This window comes from Anser anser (genome assembly GCF_964211835.1).
Source record: "Anser anser genome assembly, contig: HAP1_SCAFFOLD_131, whole genome shotgun sequence".
In the NCBI taxonomy this organism is placed as follows: Eukaryota; Metazoa; Chordata; class Aves; order Anseriformes; family Anatidae; genus Anser; species Anser anser.
In genome coordinates, this window is record NW_028153758.1 from 130,130 (window position 1) to 150,025 (window position 19,896).

The 19,896-nt window shown below is 36.6% G+C and overlaps 1 pseudogene across 1 annotated transcript in view; it reads right to left on the reverse strand.

Moving 5' to 3' along the window:
* The window catches only part of LOC310891537 (adhesion G-protein coupled receptor V1-like), a 75,817-nt pseudogene that overhangs the window by 13,897 nt on the left and 42,024 nt on the right, over positions 1-19,896 (reverse strand). Inside the window, exons 24-35 of the transcript in view lie at positions 19,168-19,248; positions 17,706-17,845; positions 14,709-15,318; positions 13,547-13,762; positions 12,354-12,569; positions 10,911-11,155; positions 10,535-10,716; positions 8,977-9,791; positions 7,342-7,551; positions 2,974-3,104; positions 2,616-2,715; positions 1,443-1,622 (exon numbers count right to left, since the gene is read on the reverse strand). The product of the transcript in view is annotated as an adhesion G-protein coupled receptor V1-like (transcript). The remainder of the gene's footprint in view (positions 1-1,442; positions 1,623-2,615; positions 2,716-2,973; positions 3,105-7,341; positions 7,552-8,976; positions 9,792-10,534; positions 10,717-10,910; positions 11,156-12,353; positions 12,570-13,546; positions 13,763-14,708; positions 15,319-17,705; positions 17,846-19,167; positions 19,249-19,896) is intronic.

Below are 19,896 nucleotides of genomic sequence, written 5' to 3' on the forward strand. Positions count from 1 at the left end.
AAGACTAACTGCAAAACAGAAGGATTAAAAGAGTTATCCAAAGTACATTGGAGCTAGTGTACCTTTGTTACCGTTATCAATATGCCTTCAATTTGACCTTTGCTGACTTGTCTGTCTGCATAGGACTCAAAAATCATTGGGTCCAAATGCATCCAGAAATTTGAAGTTCTGTGGACCATAAATATGAAATTGCTGAAAGACTAACTGGGACATCTCATGTACCATTAATATGAGTTTTTGCAACAAGGACACTTTTTGGGAATGACAGATATCTAAGAAAGGCTCTAAAGACAGTGCTGGGAAACACAGATTAATAAATCTAGATACTTTCCTGGGTAGATTGACAAACTTCAATAGAGAACAAAATTAGGGGACACACGGATAAATATTACCAAGCAGAAAAGTTATACATTATAGTTTTGAGAATAAAGCCACCTCTCGCTAATCTGGTAGGGTAAGTCAAGTGGCAAACATAAGGAGTATGAACCTGAAATAAAATGATAGATGAAATTAAAAGCTGCTCTATATGAAATAAAATGTAAGAGATAAAAGAGTCCTAATTAATAAATAAGTAACGATGCTTATTTTAATTCAGTGAGAGATCTTGCACTTACTATGAACAATTATCTTAAAACATTAGTTTACTGAATAGTGTTCAAAGAGTACACTAGAGTATGGACTGGTATTAAAAAATAAATGGAAAAATAGTGTCATTAAAATGTCTCTAAAACTCTCTGGTGTCTCCAGATCTTGAAAAGCACTGTAAATGTTACTTCATTTCAAAACAAGTATGGCAAAAGAAACAGCCAGATTATCACCGAGGTGTAAATATAGTCCAAAAAGGCAAATAGGAAATTATTATACATGTTTTCTCACAACATAAGTTGCTATTTTCAGGCAACAAACACAAGATTCATTTTTTTTTTTCATGAAGCACACTATTGTATTGTAGAATTGAATACTATATAGTTTAAAGGATGTTAATGGATAAATTGATTCAAAGAGGAATCAGAAATTGTCAGAGGAGACATAAATTGAATTCAATGGTCTGGACACAACTTTTTCCATGTGACATTCCTAAGGTGCTGACTTCCTGAAATTCAGAGAAAAAATATGTGGGATGTGTGTACATGTCACTTTTCTCATGTTTTTTATTTTTTCTGAAGAGACTAATGCTTTGAGACAGACTCATTAGACAAAAATATGGTAACCTTAATAGCCACCTGATTGTTACAGCTTTCAGATCCCTTGCTGTATTAATGAGGATTATGACTCTAGTAATAAGTAATATTTAGTTTCCAAGTCTGCAGAAAGAAGCTTAGAAGTTCTGAAAAAAATACCAACTGTAACAAAGATTTTTCCAAACTTTCATTATCATGGCTTTTATTTGCCTAATGATAAGCAAAACAAAACTTCCTTTCTCTTGGAGTTGTTATACAGACCTAGAGATCCAAATTCTCTGTTAATAAAAAGCTGAATTGTTTTGTTTTCTTCTGGGATTAAAACCACCCTGGATGTGGAAGCAAAATTCAAAATTCCATGTGGTTCATCACTAGCTTCTACTGTTAGAACAGCTTCATATCCTTGACTATCCAAAACAGCAGCACCTGTAGAAGAAACTCCTGCAAGAGAATCAGTGGACTGCAGTGAATGAAGTGTTATGCAACTAATATTTTTGTCTTACATTATTGTTAATATTACATTTAAATAACGTTCAGTAGCCATGCAAATACCACGAAACCAAAGCTCACTGAAGTATGTGGATGGTGTGGGACCTACACACATATATATACTTACATTCTATAACAAATAGAAACAGAAATTTTATGCATACCAAGTACAAAGTCACAAAAATGTATTAAAAAATAAGAAAACTTAACAGGCCAGTGCCAAATATCAACTTCCCTATATTTTAAAAGGAAATAAACCATTTTCCCAGGAAGTACCTCCAAAAGCTTAAAACTATATTCCACTTCACAATCATTACATCAATAAACTGATATGTTTTCCAACTATTGCTTTGATGAATAATTTTGCTCATCCCGTTGGGCCACAGTGACTCTCGGAAGTTGATAAGGCACCTCGCAGCAACACAATCCATGTCAAGTTAGTTTGGTGTTTGGACATTAATTTCAGTTTGAAAAAAGGTATTTCAGAACGGATGCAGTTTAAGGCTTCTTTTCTCACTATAATTTTAATGGCAAGAATAAAATATTCTGACCACCTTGAATTCAGGGACAGATCAGTAAGTCTGCAGCTTGACAAGATTGTTTAAAAAGATAAAAATATCTGCATGTTTCATGGCAACTCTATCCATGACATATTAGTAAACTCAGTTTGCATTAAGATTAAGGGAAGAAACAACCATTGAATTAAATAGGCAGAGTTAAATCAGGATTGAAAACCATTTAAGTGTATTTGTGGAGACACGGTGGGATTTATATATACATACATAAGGACCAAGCCTATTTCAATAAAATGTTAATGAACTTTGCGTACTTTGCACCAGCTGCAGTTTGCTCAGTCCTATACCTCCAAAATGAAATAATAAAATTAAAAATATTATATTATTAAATGGTATTTTTAAGATGTAGCTGGCTATAGTTCTGCATTACCTTCTGTTTTGATGTTGTATAGGATGACTTGGTATTCTTCTTTTTCTTCAGGAATATGGTCATCCAGCAGATCAACATACACTGTTGTATTCAACGTCCCCTATTTGTTTTAAGGGTAAATTGATTAGCCATTATTTTATAAAACACAAGTGATATCATAATGACAAGTATTTTGAACAATTTCTTTAAGAAGAGTTAAGTATCAAGAATTGTAAGCTCCCTCCAGTTTGTAAGTCAAAAAGTGAGAAATTAAATAATCAAACCAAGAAAGAAGGACTGTTGAAAAGGCACACTTTTTCTCAGATCAGTTCTAATCACACTATTTTCCTGTAGCCAACATCACTGTTTATGGACTTACCTCAGGAAAAAAAAGTATTCCAGAATAGTTTGCAAAATTTTGTTTTACATTATGTCCTACTATCTTCCACTCAACAGTAACATTTCCCAGTCCTGGAGGAGTTCTTACGATGTGGAATTGTAATTGTTCTCCTAGGAATAAAGGACAAGATGCAGTGTTTCAGGGTCTCCTCTTCTACATGTTGGTTATAAAAATGAGAGGTCAAAAACATGCATCACACAGTTAAAGTATTTTTCCTGAAAGATATTGCTATTTTTGTCAGTTTGAATTTCACAGTAGTTATATACCACATTCACTTTTAATGCTGAAAAGAAAAACCTAAACTTAAACTCTTCTAGTTTTTTTTCTTCTGTTTTTAGTTCACACTTGGAAATAATTATGAACATATGAGGGAACTTGGTATAGATGAATAACTTAGAAAGGGAATGTTCATGAAAACATGCGCAAACATTAGAGCAATACAAGTCTGTAAACTGTACAAAACAGTAACTACTGTATGTACCAACAATAATAGTAGTTTTCTACAACAGTTCCCTGGAAAGAATACACATTATCTGAACATTTGCACTGTCTTGTGACTTTATTCAATGCATGCAGAAAAAAATGCTTATAATTATCTGTAAGTTCCATTTATGTGAGTTCGAACTTACAAATATGGTCACTGTTAGAAAACAAAACATTCAGAAAATGTTAATAATTTCTTATAATCTCAGAGGTAATCAGTATTGCTGGACAATGTGCATATAAAGGAAGCAAATACTATGGTATTTTGCACATTTATAACATTTAACCCCAAAGGCACTTTAATTAAAAAGAGTAGACCTCTTAGTAGGCTTTGTAAAATGTGGAAATTGTTTTATATTCACAAGTTTTTCACAAAATTTCCATTAAATATTTTAAATGTGGACATGTGAAATTAGCATGTTATATCAACATGGAATAGATCAGTAGGCAATATTTTGCAAAACATTCACAATAGAGGACAGATGGTTATTTATAATAGGTAGGTACATGGCATTCATATTTCATATGCATTTTTCAGGTCCACAGAATTTAAGTTCAACAGCACATTTTGTCCTGCATTGGCTTTCAGAGACATGAAATATGCAGAAATCTACAATTCTGAGATTTTTGAAAACAATACATGAGATTTCTTTTGCTTATTGAAGAATTAACAAAACATAAGATAATGTTATAATAACATTATGCTGCCCAACTAGTCCCTTTGATTATGCAATTTAGAGAGCAGCAACTTAGGATGCTGTCTTGCTATTCTACTGTATTACCTTACAGAATTGTACAGCATTGTACAGCTAAAACTGGCAAGAAAAATCTGAAAATTTTCTAGTTACATTTATTTTTTGTAAGGAAGAGTCAGAGATATGCATGTATATTGGCTACCAATGAAAGAGAAAGGAATTCTTAACTTCAAGAGCCCTTAATATACTTAAATAAAATTTAATATTGTAAAGAAGTAATACAAAAACTGTATACACCCATTTTCAAATACATAAATGTGCTATTCAGCCCCAACATTTCAAACTTCAGTTAAGTCTCAGAGATGTCAACATTGATGTCGACATTGATGTCGACATCTTTGGCTTAAGTTGGTCCATGTTGCTTCTAAGAAAATTAAGGAATTCAAAATTTATTGATATCACAAGGATTCCACTTCTACAGTCAAATATCTGGATGGTAGACTCCCAATTTACAGGTTCCTCTGAGGCTAAATCATTACAGTGTTTAACACTGCACTGCAATCCACTATGTTCTATTTGAGAATTTTGCATATCCATTACAAAGAAATAAAGATTTAAAAGAAAAGTGGTTTCAATGGTTTAGTACCATTGGGAAAACACACACACACACAAATAAGGCAAAGCTTATTTCAATATATCTCTATAAGTTATAATGAATTTTCATTGAAGACTGGGAAAAATGCTTTATGATATAGAAAGCTGTTCCACTATAATCCAAACACTGAGAAGAAACTTGAAGTCATTATTACAGATTCCAAGTAGTTATTTACTGATCCATGTTTCCTACCAGCTTTACCAAGATTTTTTTGGTATTCCTATCCAGAAGAAATGCTAATATGAACACTAATTGATTTCTGAAGATTGAAAGTGTTATTAGGCTAAATTCAATATTTTTTTTAATATTTAATCCTTATCCATACTTTTACATTTCTACATTGTGACTTAATAAGTGATGCATCTCTTACATAGAGAAACAAAGAGGTGGGTATTTATCGCTGTGAAGAAGGGAGCATCAGCCGCTCTCCTCTTCCTCATTACTTTAAGCTACTGCAGTGCATTTTCTTGTAATACAGTTACACAACTGTCGCAGACCCCTGTCCAATAAAAAAATACTACACTTATCCTCAATAAGGTAAAAAATAACATGCACATTGTGAAAACAAAATGTATTCACTTAACAGAAAATTTTCAATAACACAATAACTGTAAAAGTAATGATATTTGGATTTATGTCTGGTAAATTTTGCTTTCGAATGAAAAAAATATTTTGACAAACTAAAATAATCTAAATGCCTTAGCTCTTTTGCTCTTTCTCTATTTCTCCCTTTTTCTCTCTCTTTTTTTTTTAATCAAAGACACTTAGTTCACTTGTTTTGTTTCTGGCTGGAAGGCAATGAACTATTTCTTTTCACAACCTGGAAAAATAATATAATAATAACTATATATAATAATAGAACTATAGCCAAGTACTTCAGTTTCAAGCAGCCAGCATTTGGTAGCATGCTATGAATAACATTTAACCAGTTGAAAGTATTCAGGGACTTTGGGACTGAGACAGTTTGTATTAATTCCTTGTGCTCATTAACAGCTCTTCTTAGCTAATCATATCACATCTGGCTTGGCACAGAATTAACACAAACCATACCTAGATAAAAAACCAAAGGTTATGATGCCCTTTCATGTTGGGAAAACAAAACAAAAAACCTTTGGTTGAGAAAGCCATTTTTCTTCAAACAGAAAATGTAGTGCACACATTAGGGGACAAGTTCCTGTTTTGTGAACTTTCCCTGCCCATCAGTTCAAACATCAGAGAAACGTGATACTGCAATACACTGAGATTCCATCAAAGGCCACCTAAAGCAATCACCACCAGTACTATTATCATCCTATGCAAAACTGCATCAAACTGTAGATGAAACATGCCGTGTATTCTTTAAAACAATAGTAGAAATGTTTAGTACATACCAAATTATTATTGTTCTTTCTCAAATGTTTGCTTTCTCTTATAATTGCTACTTCCCAAATCATCTGCCATAAAAAAACATCAGGTTCATGGGACAGACAAAGGGAAGATGTTACCCTAGTGTTTCTGCAGGAATGTTTTCTAGAATATTTTAAATTCTTTGTAAGTCGCTGATAGATCTGATTTGCTTATGACTATTAGGTGTGTGTATGTTGGCAGTCATGAAGTGGGCTGGCAGGAGCCTCGTGCAGGCCAACAAAGAGAAGGGCAGAGTCCTGCCCCTGGCGGGGAGCAGCCCCAGGCACCAGGGCGTGCACCCTGATGGAGAGCAGCTTGACAGAAAGGGCTTGGGGTCCTGCTGGACACTGCACTGGGCAGGAGCCAGCAACATGCCTTGTTACTAAGAAGGCTGATGGCATTCTGGGCTGAATTAGGCCAAGTATCCCTAGCAGGCTGAGAGAGCTATCCTTCCCCTCTACTCTGCACTGGTGAGGCTGCACCTGGAGCACTGGGTCCAGCTCTGGGCTCCCCAGTGCAAGACAGACCTAAACGTACTGGGAAGACTCCAACAGAGGGACACCGAGGTGATCAAGGGAAGGGAAGAGAGGCTGTGAGAGCTGAGACTGCTCAGCCTGGAGAAGGGGAGGCTCAGGGGGATCTCATCAGTGTCCTTCAATACCTGAAGGGAGGGTGGAACAGGACAGAGCCAGGCTCGTGTCAGTGGTGCCCAGGGACAGGACAAGAGGCAGCGGGCACAAACTGGAGCACAAGAGGTTCCCTCTGAATATCAGACAGCACTTTTGTGCTGTGTGGGAGCACTGGCACAGGTTGCCCAGAGAGATTGTGGGGTCTCCCTCCTTGGAGATACTCAAAAGCCTGGACATGGTCCTGAGCAACCTGCTCTAGGTGGCCCTGCTTGAGGGGGAAAGGACCAGATGACCTCCAGAGGCCCCTTCCAACCTTAAGCATTCTGTGATTCTATGAATGCTTGCAAGAGTTCAAAGTACATGTCAGGTATGTGGATATTCACTTCTTGCTGGTGTTCTCTGAACAGTGAAACACAATCATTGTGAGTCATTATCAACTGAAAGCACAAAGATGGAAACTGGCATTAAAATTTGAGCGTGGTCAACACAAAGAACACACCTTCACAACCAATAACAGATCTTGAGGCTGTATGGAAGCTTATAATTCCTGCCACATTGTCACTTGCCAGAATAATCACTGTGACAGTGTCAAAACTGGGCAAAATTCGACTCCCTCCTTCAGTATGGACCAGGCTGATTTCAATACTTTCATCATCCTCTGGCTCTGGATCATCTATAATGGGCAGCGTGACCATCTTCTTTGTTTCACCTACAAGGAGAAGAACGTATACAACCGTGTGTCCACTTGGAAACCACCTTGTAAAAAGACTCAATCATCTCATTTTGAAAATAATTAAATACATAAAATATATTAAAATTGCATGAAACAAACTTATTTACCTTTCTGGAAGTCAGTGAATGTCATTATGAAATTTTATCTAATTACTATTGATCAGTCACATTAAGCCAATAAAACGATCACATCATTAAATATACTATGTAGAAATTAATTATATAGGAATTATTTCGGAGTGCCTAGAATTCTTTATTTTCATTACAAATTCTATGACTTTAAAATTTAACTTAGAAAAGGGGAATATCATTCTTGAAAAAAAAATAAATTGCCAGGTGCTAAGCTCTCCGATGAACCATTTACACAAGGGTGTACATTCAATATGAGTACATTTACTGAGCCAGGGAATGCATTGAAATGGGATGACATTTTGTTAGTTCCTTGCCTTTGGGACTATCAAAGAATAATAATGTAAGCAGCAAACACCGTTAATCTCTAGTCGCTATATATCCATTAAAATTTACAACACAATCCTGTTGTTCAGTGCGTGTGCATAACCCAGCTGTGTTTTATGATCATTAGAATATCAATTTACAGAATACATATGTATTTCCTGCTAGATTGTCTTTCAAAATACTTCAAAATCAGTTTTTACTAAACTTATAACGGGTAATGTAATTACATGTCAGCCTCACAATCATTGCCAGCAGCCATGCCTTACTATTCAGATGATTTATCAAGCTAGCACACTAGAATCTTTACTACGCACCTGGAAATTGCTTTCAAAATATCAGTTCGATTAACTCAGACTTTGAAAAAATAAAATACAGCATAAAATACAGCATGCTGCATGGTACTTAAGTAATGTCTGAGAGGGACTTGTTTGTCCTGTTTGCAATTCTTTTAAATATGTTCTGTTATGTTACGTTTAAATATGTTTTGTTATGTTACAATATGATCTCAGAATTTAAAGAGATGTCATGAAAAATTAGTACTGTAGTGACCGAGGGCTAACAAAAGACCACTTAGGCCTGATTCTCATTTCCATTATCCTTGCTGTAACAACTATCTTCGACTTTATTAATCCTTACTTATGTGGTAAAGGAAATCTTTATAGTGCAATATTTATACTGCAATATTTCTTTAATAAAAACCCTTAGGTATTTATTGTGCTTAGATATTTCATTGTGCTTTGCTACCACTGTGTGTGTTCTGCAAGATAATGCTACATGCTAATGAACAACCATACTCTTTTGCACGTGTATCCTTAGCATTCAGGAAAATTTAGCCTAAGAAGAAGATATCAGTTGTCAAAACATCCACAGTATCGTGTACTTGTCACGTTCTTTTTTCTTTTTCTTAGTTTTACAAAACAGAAGCCAAAACGAGAGCTTGTCTCACCTTCAGCAAACACCAGAGTCTCACCGACACCTATAAAATCCAAGTTTGGAGTAGCAGTCCCACCAATGACACGCCATTCCACTGTCACTTGTCCCAGGCTGCCTTCTGTTCTGTGTATCATTAGCTGCACGTTGGTCTGAGGACGTTCCTCTACTTCAACATACAGACCTTTCTCTGTTGCATTGGGACTTACACTGTAGATCTTAAACACTCCAAATGCGTCTCCATTCATCATTATGATAACTGTGGAGGTATTTGGCTGTCCTATGGTTGGTTGGTTTTTTGAGCTGGCTGAGACGTTCATCAGTTCTGCTTTCAAAAGGGTTATAGTGAATCTCTCATCCAGTTCTGGCAGGCTGTCAGGCAGTATGGTAACTGTTAGATTTGCAGACTCTTCCCCTTCCTGCATTATGGCCCACTGTCTTGTAACAGGTTCATAATCACTGCCAGCGATGGCTTGTGTGCTGAAGAGGGCGAATGCACTGGTAACGTTTTTCTTGTAGGTCCGGAACCCTGAAGTGTTGTTAGTTAATGGGCTGATATCTGACGTCAGCCAAAGGCAGAGAGGAATCCCTGAGGCACTGGAAAATGTAAAGGCTGAACATGCTTGTTCTTTTAGGCACTGAGCTGCACAGGAATACACAGGGTCACTTGCTGCTGACACATTCACTCTGGTCTTGGATGGTTTGTCAGGAATTCCTTGTACAGGAGGCTCGTAGTAGGCCAGGATATCCTGACCTTGCTCCACAGCAAGAGCTACAACGTCAGTCTCAGAAGTGCTGTAGAAAATCTGCAGCTGACCAAATCTTCCCTCACTAAAAGACATTATAATAAAATAAAGTTCTGTTAGTTGACAAAGGATGTCTAATATTCTACATGTTTCTGGGTTAATAATAGAAGTGAACAAAATCAACTGACCCTTTCTGAATTGCTGAAAAATTCCAAATAACACATCAAAATGCATTCCCTTTGAAACTAGTACCAGAATAACTGAGTTATCTTATTTTTTTGTGGATAGCAAGTTTGATTATTTATAGCTTAGGTAGTAGTCTGTTAAGAATGCATATTTGTAAACATTTGGTTCTAGGAGTTAACTTAGTCTTCTTCAGGACTTGGCAGCTCTCCTTACTTGCAAGGAAGAAAAAGCCGGTGACACCCAGACTTATCATCCTTCCTCTAGGATCACATGCATAAAACCTGTTTTCCTTCTCTTATTTTCATCCTGTAAGGGCTGGCCATTTTGTCCTCCTGTTCAAATCACAGGAACAGGCTACCATGCAGGTTTAAATGATTTGATGATTAAACGGACAAAATGAATAGTACACTGTGTACGCTGAGTTTACATTGTGCATTTCAATGTATACTACGTTTAAGTAATTTATGTAATACACAGACATCTACTTCAAAAACAATGTGTTTGAAATGAAAATACATTGAGATGGCAGATCAAAGAATTGATGCACATATTTTTATGAGAGGAGCATGAAATTTGACATTATAGTGGAAACAAAAGTGAAGAATAAATAGTAATTACAAATAAAGCAAACATTATACAAACCTTCGCCTGACTGTTATGTTTGCCAGCAAATTTCTTTCTAGTGGCTCCTGAACTCGATATAAGGATTGATGAAAGAAAACTGTGCCATAAGGATTATCATTGGCAGGTATTATAATACTTGCCACGCCATCTAACCCAATAGCACCACCATTGGAGGCCTGAGTTAATTCTACACGGACAATCTCAAAGAGAAGAAAAGAAAAAGAAGTAATGCAGCTAGACAATTTGTGGTTTTTCTAACAATAATTACAAGCAAAGTATAACATGAAATTATAGCACCTTCCTGCCGGAACATTTCTTGTTTTCCATCATACATATTTCTAGAACAAGTCAAAATTAATACCATCTTCAAGGAAGATGTAAGTGCTTGACTTACTTCTTCTATTTCTGGAACATCATCAGCCAGGATTTCCAATAGTAGCATCTGAAAGGCTTCCCCAGGGGCAAAAGTAATATTGCCTGAGGCAACCTGCAAGTCCTCATCAGCAGGGTGTCCACCAATGGTAGCAACCCACTCAACAGTAACGTTACCAAGTGTCCCAGCATTGCGGATTACTGGCAGATTTATGGGTACTGATCCAGATTCAGGCTCCTCCACAGTAAATTCGGTCATCTGGAACACTGAAGTGCAGCACAAAGAGGTGTATTTCATTAACAGTAATATTTAAAATAAAAACACCATCCTAGTTACTGAATTATATATTTTATTTCACTTGATTGCATTCATTTGCACAATTAAAAAAATGTTAATCAGGTTTAAACTTCAAATTGAACTTTCAGTATCATTTTATCTGCAAATAAAATTGGCATGAAAATTCAGCCCCCACCCAAGAGTTTATTCCAACGTATCCATTGTTCAAGGCTAGCCATGATCTAAGTTTTTAGAAGACGGTCAGAAGGTAATTTTTCCCAGTGAGGAAATTTTTTATCATTTTTTATGTCACGTATGGAAAAAATGTGTCAACATATTCCATCTAAATTGTTTCAAATATAAGTCTTTCTTGTATAAAATCTTTAGTTGTTAAGAATGAAGTTAATGAATTATCCATGTGGAATTATTTACTTTTGTCAATTTCCTTTACATTTTGCTGATAAAATGGAATAACTGAAATAAAGTAGGGTACTAAAGGGAGAAAGAGTAAGTCAAATAAAATGGCTGGAAAACATACACCAGAAATACTGAAATAGAAAAAATAAATAGAAAAGATAAATTTCTAAAATGTCATTAAATTTTTGAAATTACCATTTTTTTCTCAAAACCTGTGTAATGAAACTATTTTTGGAAAGTGTCCACAATCCATTTTACTGATAATGATAGAAAGAAGAAAAACTACAATAACTAACAACCAGAACATACAAGAATGCAATTTAAGTCATATTTGTACTTTCCAATTTCCCCAGATATTTAAACCTGCTTTGCCTGATTATTTTGTAAAACAATGACACTGCACTATCTAAACAGGTTTTGGCATGTAAACTTAAGCTTCAAGCTATTGCAGAAATGCAACATTTAGAATAGATAAAAAAATACAAATTAAATTAAAATCCATCCCCATTAGGAGACTCCAAAATCCACCTTCGTCTCACAAAATCTTGATATATAAGTTGACTGAATGCTTCAATTTCGCTATATAAGGGCACCATTTGCCCTTACTTACACGTTTTAATTTAGTTTATCTTATTTTGTCCTTTACTGTGTTCATCCAGACTTCCCTTTTTGTATTCTGAAAATTTTTATTCCATTGCCCAGTAATAACTCACCCACAAATCAGCAGATTGCTACTGGACAAGAGAAAATATGCAAATAAGACTCATTTACCAAAGGATCCAAACGGGTCATCAGAAGCCTCAATGGTTATGACTGCCCTCGTCAAAGATCCAAGCAAGGCTCCTCCTGTCGTTTGATTCAGCAGCTGAACATAAAAGGACTCCTCAACTTCAGGATTGATATCATTAATTATATAAATTGGCACAGCTTTACTTGTTTCTCCTTCTAGTAAGACAACATCTGATGAGGCTACACTGTAGTCCTCACCTAGATTTGTACATGAAAAAATAACAAAACAATCAAAACACAGAAGAATATTAAGGCATTCTGGTTCATTATGAAACATCACTAATGTTTATCAGCACTAATATTTATCTGTTCTTTTTGCATTCCCTTGTGTTCATATGTTGGTGTGTTTTTTTGTGTTTTTTTTTTCTTTATCTTCATACCCAGAAAATACAATTGTTTATTTCCTAGTGCCTTTTAGATATCTGGATGGATGAAAATAAATCTCATCTTGGCCAAAACAGAGTTTACACTGTCAGTCCAAGAAGCAATTACAAAAGGTCCATTATTATCTTCCATTGAGAAGATCACACAACTGTGACATTTCTATATTTGATTTCTGATAGTTGTCTGGCTTTCCAAGAGATAAAATGAAACAGAAGTACCTTTTTCAAAGGAGATTTTACTAAAGGACATAAGGTCACTCCTTCCCTCGTGGAGCTTTTCAGGGATCACCTGAGAGCTTTACCTTTCATTTGCAAAGTAAAAGTCTTCTTGAATTGTGCTTAACATTTGTCTGTTTCACAGAGGAGTCACCAGCTCTCAATTTCCCTCCAAGAAACTCAAATAAGCCATGTATGGTAGGTTGAAATATGTACAAAGGACTAAGTACTAGCTATATATACTACTACAGGATTTTTTATTTTATTTTATTTTTTTGAGAAAGTGAGTGGCCACCAGGGAAACAAACAGCCAATTCCTTTCCTTAGTTTTCTTGCTAGATTCTTCAGTGATGATATCTCTGAGTTTTTTTAAATTTGATGTAAGGTCTCTTCTATAGGACCTGAATTCCTGTCTCCTAAGTACACTCAGTAAGTATCTCACACTTTGGTATTTTTTCTACTTGTTTTACTAGACTGCATTCAATACACACTTGCTTGCTTTGGTTACTCGAAGCATACAGTATGCTCTTTCTGGTTTAACACAGAATGTGTATTTCTGCTATTTTGATTTCTTACCAGCTGTTGCAGTTATTGGCATAGCTTTGAATTTCACAGAAACATCTGCAAAAATTCCCCCAGTTCTGGTCACGTTAATGATTGGTCCAACATAATTTTCAGCAACTCGCACAGCTGAAGCTGAAAGCTGAAGTGTTCCAAAAGCATCATCATTGGCATTGATAATTACATGAGCTATAGTCTCACCCACTGATCCAAGACGAGGAGAATTTACAACTGAAATATGAAAAAAACCTCTTAGAGCAAGCCTGAAATGCCTCCTATATATGGCTATACTGTTCATATACATACACCTGAGTTTAGTGGATGGCCACTACTAGCTTTCAATAAAATTTTCATTTTAGATTTGGACAAAATATAACTACAAACTGCACAAGCATATTTTTGATGTTTGAATTATATTATGTCAGAAAATCCACATTCTTACTAACTTATTATTCTACCCTGCTGTGGAGCATACAAAACACCAGTTCTTTGAAGAGGTGAGGTACTAGCAAAATTACTTATTTATTTGTCCATAGGACAATAGAATTTTACACTAGCAATGATGAACTATAAGTAACCTTTCAGTTTCCCAGTAGAATTTTTTGTAGTGTTTCCCTTAAAAATCAAGATTAATGTGGGAGAGTCATGGGGGAGAGGGAAGGGAAATTAGGCATGCCAAGAAGCTCTTAAGCATAAATAAGGCTGTAATGACCTGAATTTATCTGATCGGGCAAACATCCTCTACGCTAAAAAGCCAGCATGAAGCTGCAATTCTACACCACTTAATGTTTAAAAGGCTTTTTTCGCTTTCAGTAAGTGCAACTAGCTTATTTCCTATCATTGTGCTTTACAGAAACAACAGGTGAGCAGGTATTAGCACACAAAACCAATACAGTAATACAGTTGGCCTAAAACACCTGGGATAAAGCAGATGCAGAAGGGAGAAAGAAATGTCCACCCCTGACAAAATTTTGTGGTAAAGGAAATATATGCTGACACACAGAATCTTCATACTTAATGTGAGATACTCTGACATATAACTTACAGGATTCTTAACTATACAGAGTTAGGCAGAGGTAAAATTTTACTGTAATTTCAATTGCTGCATTTTATCCTATTAAATATAAATATTAGCCTACATATTTAAGCTTTGGGTTTACATATGAAAGACACTTACTTGGCCGATCCTGTACTTTGTCGATCAAAACAGTATTGTTTAGCTCCACAAAAACAGATTCTGACCTCTCAGGATCATAATCATCCAAAATAGGCAAAGATATTGTGGCTTCGCTTTCATTGGCTGCGAAGATCACATAACCAGTAATGGGTATATAATCTTCTCCTTGTATTGCTCTAACAACATCAGGTGGAAGAAAGGGTGACTTTTCATCATCACCTAAAGTTCTGTATGTAACCACTACTGTACCAAGAAGACCACCAAGCCTTACTATTGTCAGGGAGATATTTTTTGTTTCTTCCTCAACTTTTATTGGTCTGTTTCTCTCAGAAAAGATGAACAGTCCATATGGATCATCATTAGCTAAAACTGTTAATGTTGCATTAGTGTGATTTCCAAGACGACCACCGGACACATTGATGATCAAAACTGAAAACACCTGATCCAGTTCAGGCACGTTGTCAGGAGAAACTTGTATGGTAATATTTGCTCTCACTTGGCCAACATCAAATGTTACATTCCCATATGCAGAGACCAGGTCTTCTGTAAGATCACAGACTATGACCCAATACAGAGTCACCTCAGACAGGGCCCCATGAGTTCTCACAACCTAAGTGGAAAACACAAAGATTTATGTATTTCTTTGTACTATAAGAAAGAAGAACATAAAAGTGTAAAATGGCATACAGCAAAGTCACAGAATCACAGAATATCCTGAGTTACAAAAGATCCACAGGGATTATCAGGTCCAACACCTGACTCCACACAGGACCACCCAAAATCAAATCGCATGTCTGACAGAGTAGTCCAAATGCTTCTTGAACTCTGGCAGCTCAGTGCTGTGACCACGTCCCTGGGGAGCCTGTCCCAGTGCCCGACCACCTCTGGGTGCAGAACCTTTCCCTAACCCCCAGCCTGACCCTCCCCTGTCCCAGCCCCATGCCGTTCCCTCGGGTCCTGTCGCTGTCCCCAGAGAGCAGAGCTCAGCGCCTGCCCCTCCGCTCCCCTCGTGAGGGAGCTGCAGGCCGCCATGAGGCCTGCCCTCGGCCTGCTCTGCTCTGGGCTGAACAAACCCAGGGACCTCAGCCGCTCCTCATACTTCTTGCCCTCTAGACCCTTCACCACCATAGTAGCCCTCCTTTGGATGCTCTCTAATAGTTTATGTCCTTCATATATTGTAGCACACACAGTGCTAGAGGTGAGGCTTCGCCAGCACAGAGCAGAGCAGGACAATCCCTTCCCTTGACCATCCAGCATTGCTGTGCCTTATGCTCCAGAACACAGTTGACCATTTTGGCTGCTAAGGCACACTGCTGGTTCATATTTCTCTTGCTGTCAAGCAAAACCCCCAGATCCCTTTCCATGGGGCTGCTCTTCAGCCTCTTGTCCCCAGGCCTGTCCGTACAGCCAGCATTGCCCCTTGCCAGGTGCAGAATCCAGCACTTCCTCGTTTAACTTAATTCCAGTCAACTGTGACCTCTCCAGACTCCAAGACTATTGAAAAATTATTGAGAGAGGTCTTGCAATGACATCAGCCAGCTCTTTCTGTACTTTGGGATTAATCCCACTGGACCCCATAGACTTATATGCATCCAGCTGGAGCAGCAAATCCTGCACAAGTTCAAAGTTGGCTGGGAGTTTATCATCATCACAGTCCTGAAATTCAGAGCTTTGGGTGTCCCCGAGCCCATCATTGGTGTTAAAGACAGAGGCAAAGAAGGCATTAACCTCTGCTTTATTGGCGTACTTATTTGTGAGGTTACCAACCTCAACAAGTAATGGATCAATGTTTTCTCTGCTCCTCCTTTTGCTGTTAGCATACTTTAAAAAAAGCACTTTTTGTTGTCCCCACAGTACTGGCCAGCTTCAACTCTGAGTGAACATCACCTCTGTAGTCCTTGTTCAACTGACCTTGCTTCCAATGCCCACAGATTTTCCTTTTTCGCCTAAATTCTAGAATAAGATCCCTGCTCAGCCAAGCTGGCCTTCTGCCCAGCTTGCTCAACTTCTGACTCTTTGGAATTGCCTGTTCCTGTGCTCTTAAGAGGTGTTACTTAACTAACCAGCACTGATGGACTCCAATACCTTCAAAAGCAGGTTCCAAGGGGACCTCACAAACTAGTTCACTGAGTAGTCTGAAGTCTGCTGTCTCCATAGCTAGGGCTGAACTTTTGCTGGCAGTTTTCCTCCTATTACCAAAGATTTTAAACTCAGCCATCTCATGGTCACTATGGCCAGGACAGCCTCCAATCACCACTTCACCCACAAGACCCTCACTGTTTACAAGCAACAAATCTGGAGGGCACCTTTCTTAGTCAGCTTCCAGAGTAACTGTACCAACAAGTTATTGTTAACGTGCCTCAGGAATTTCCAGTACCTGTTTGTATTGGCTGTATGGTATTCCCAGCTAACATCTGGGAAGTTGAAGTCACCCACAGGGACAAGGGCAGATGACCTAGAGATATCCCTTAGTTCATTATAGAATAATTTGGCAATGTTGTCCTCCTGGCTGGGTGGTCTATAGCAGACTCCCACAACAACTTCATCTTATTGTTATAACTTATTTCCATGTCCCTTAATCCTTACCCGGAGGATCTTAAGCATGTCATTGCCAACTGCAAGCTGCACACAATCCAGCCCCTCCATTATATACAGTGCAAAGTCATTGACATGATGAGTTAAAAATAAACTAATTTTAAAAACAGTGTAATCTTTATCATCTTAGCTTTGCTGTATTTGTTGTGTCATCAGCACTTACTTTAAAATATTCATACCTCAAATGTAAACAAGTAGAAGTAAATTTAAACTTATATAAAACATTTTAGTTTTAAGCTGAAAGATACACTTTAGAAAGTGAAGTATAAAATGTCAAGACAAATGTACATGATAAAGTTAAGTTAAAATGCTGTAGACCTATTATAAAAATATTGCAGAATGCTCTGTAAAATAGACATAAAAGAGGATTGCATAGCAATATGAGACCCAAAACTTTCTAACCTGCAACATAATATTGCTATCTCCATCTTCAGGCTCAGTTCCATTTACCGAGAGTGACTCAGTACTGAACTCAAAGACGCCATGAGCATCATCAGAAGCCTCAATAGTCACAACGATGTGGGATGCAATTCCCAAGCTGGCTGTAAGTGCAAGTGCCAAAATGAGTTATTTTTTTATACCATCTTTTCTTAAAAGCTAAGGAAGTTTGTTACAAAAAGCACACAGAAAAGCATAACTGGAATATTTCTGCTGTTTTGCATTTTGTGGTGTGTTTTTTTTTTGTTTTAAATGTGGAATAATTATCCACATGGATAAGGAACTCACTTTCAATAATGCAGTCCTGGCAGCCCTTCTATGGAACAACACTCCAAAGCAACATATAAAATGCAAATATTTTAAGAGAGGATCAAAAATAAAATTACTTGTCTAATTAAGGAAAATGAACTAGAATTTAGGGTAGGGGAGAGTTACGTGGTAAAACACAGTGTAAGCAGTGCAGACAGGACAAAAGCAGGTACTATTTTAACTGAAGCTGGAACAAAGAAAAAGCTAGTCCAGGAAATTCTACTACTGTAATGATCATCTTGTGTGAGATAACTTGCTGCTTAGAAAGAGAAAGAGCCTGGCATTTTAAAAAAAATCTGGAAACACAGAAGAGGAAACAACACTTCCCAGGAAGTTCCAAAAAGTGGTTAAACCACAGACTTACTCTCAGGTTCAAACTGAACTCCTTTGTATTTTCAAATAAAACAGAAAATCAGGCTGTCACTGTGGAATAAATTATTTGATTTCAATAATGGGTGCTAACACAATATTTTCAGGTCTCTAGGGTTTAATTCAAAATCCGCCATCATTAGCGTTTCCCTCATAGTAGGTGCTTTTGTTTTCATCTTATTTCTGCATATTGTATGTTTTTAATTTTCTCAAGATTAAATTATCTTTGTTTTCTGTATGTTGTGACAAAAATAGACTTCAAAAATGAAAAATAATCAAAGCATTCTTTTAGAAAAAAAGAGCTAACACCACTTTTTATTAAGAGTATTTTTGAGATGCAGAGATCAAAGCATAAAGCAAGTGGCAAAAGAAAGTATCAAAACACACAGTCAGGTAATTTTTAAATTACCTTAAATTTAAAAAGTTTCTCTCCTCTTTGCTCTCCAGAAAATTTTACAAAATTTACAAACAAAGCTAATTTTTCTAACTACTTCTGGAATAACTACATTGTGTTCTATAAAAATACAGCTTTGAAGATAGAGAAGCTGTTATTTTCTGTATTACGGTTAGTATTGACTGTTGTTGAAATTAAGCCTTTTTTAAAATGGGAAAGAATGTTTTGACAGGACTCTATGATATATCTCAAACCACAAGCAAAATAACACTATGATAAACTGTGTCAGTAGTGTAGTTCATGAGGGATATTACAGTTAGCATAAAGAAATAAAGATTAATCCAAAATGCTTACCATGCTGATGGACAGTTGGAAGGAAGAAATCCATGTTCCCATCACCACTACCACTGCCATCATTTCTAAAGAGCTCAGCAACTTTAAGATGACAGACATACAGATATATACACATATATACATTTATAAATCAGAGCGCAAGCAAAGAGAAATTTAAACTATTCTGGACAACAGGAAAAAAAGAGGGAAGCACTCTAGGAAGGTATCAACTTTGCTTCTGAAAGTGTACAGGAGTTCTAATAAAGACTGAAATATTTACATATGCCACCTCTTACTTAATTTATGACATTGGAAATAGCAATGGGAAGTCAGAATGAAAGAAAACACATACACATAGTTTATCTTTCCTCTCTTTCCCTCTTTGTGTCCCCATTTTGTATTTCCCCTTTCTCACTCCTAACTGAGGCTTGTCATGGAGGAATCTAAATTGAAAAAAAAAAAAAAAAAAAAGGTAGGGGAGACGATAAAGTCCCTCAAGCTCCTTATTCTAATATTTTCTCACAAAGTGAAAATGTTGGGAAAATCTGCAGAAAACTTAACTAATGGGGACTTCATAAGCTTTGTGTTTGTGTTGGAAAGGCCAAAAAGAAGGCTCATTTTAAAAAGGCTATATAGTTACTGGATTACTAAAGTTAGTTGTAAATTTTCTGTCACAACAATTTGAAAGAGAAAAGTTTGACTCCTTTTAACAAAACAACTATTCAACCAAAAAGACAAAATACGTGAAAA